Source organism: Amblyraja radiata, chromosome 13 (genome assembly GCF_010909765.2).
Source record: "Amblyraja radiata isolate CabotCenter1 chromosome 13, sAmbRad1.1.pri, whole genome shotgun sequence".
NCBI lineage: Eukaryota > Metazoa > Chordata > Chondrichthyes > Rajiformes > Rajidae > Amblyraja > Amblyraja radiata.
In genome coordinates this window covers 41,590,844-41,591,851 of record NC_045968.1, presented here as the reverse complement: position 1 = coordinate 41,591,851, position 1,008 = coordinate 41,590,844, and the positions used below count along the sequence as shown (strand labels likewise).

Genomic DNA, 1,008 nt, shown 5'->3' with positions numbered 1-1,008 from the left:
TAAATATACCCAAGCAAGAAGGCTTAAAGCAATGGCCTTACTTGAAGGATGTCAAGATACCTAAAATAAATTCTGGTTTCGACCTACTTATCGGAACGAGAGCTTTGAAGGCATTGGAACCTGGAGAGTGTAGCGGCAGATTTTTATATCGTTCAAGAGATCACTCCCTCTAGCCGCTAAGTGGACTGCATGGTTAAGCGGAATGCTGCATGTGAGCTCTCCGTCGTGGACCTTCAGAGCTTCTTCACAGATAAATCTTCAAAACACAGTCTTTTGATTAATAAATTCTTTATTGGTGATGAAAAACAATAAGGTATACATCCAAACTTCTTCCGACTCATACACTATAATCTTCATCGAACTCCAGCTTATTGCATTAAATGTTATAAAGCTCCTCATGTCTCTGTTACACTTCGCATGGTCAAAGGGTAAACCTTCCCCATGCTGGTCCAAAACTAAACAAAAAACTAAGCTATTGCACAAGAAACTTAGCTCAACACCCCTTAAAATACGTCATAAATCCCACCCACAATATAACGGGCAGTCTAAAATTTAAAGACACATGCCATAATTAATGACAAGACAAATGGCCACAACATACCGGCCCCTAATTGTTCTGAGTATATATAACGAGGCAATTATTAATAAACATCAAAAAAGTAGCCATGAAGGCTTAACATATATCAAAAGCAAAAAGTCAGGGAATTAAACCCCGGTCGCTCCCCGTCGGGGAATTGAACCCCGGTCTCCCGCATGACAGGCGGGGATACTAAACACTATACTAACGAGGAAAAAATAGCATGCACTATATATCCGCAATCAGAATTCTTCATTGACTCTTCCATCTTCACTTTCGCCTTCTAGAAGCAAGCATAACTTGATTATTAATTTTATTAAAACACCAGTTTTAGTTTAAAGTTGTACCGTGCACACCAAACCCTTAAAATCAGGCATGATACCCAGTATATAGTCCAAAACATAACAGTCCAAAGCTTTGATAGCATGAAA

The 1,008-nt window shown here is 39.1% G+C and overlaps 1 non-coding gene across 1 annotated transcript; it reads right to left on the bottom strand.

Moving 5' to 3' along the window:
• Window positions 1–719: 719 nt before the first annotated feature.
• On the bottom strand, window positions 720–791 carry trnad-guc. The gene has a single exon. It is a non-coding gene; the product is annotated as a tRNA-Asp (tRNA).
• Window positions 792–1,008: the final 217 nt, after the last annotated feature.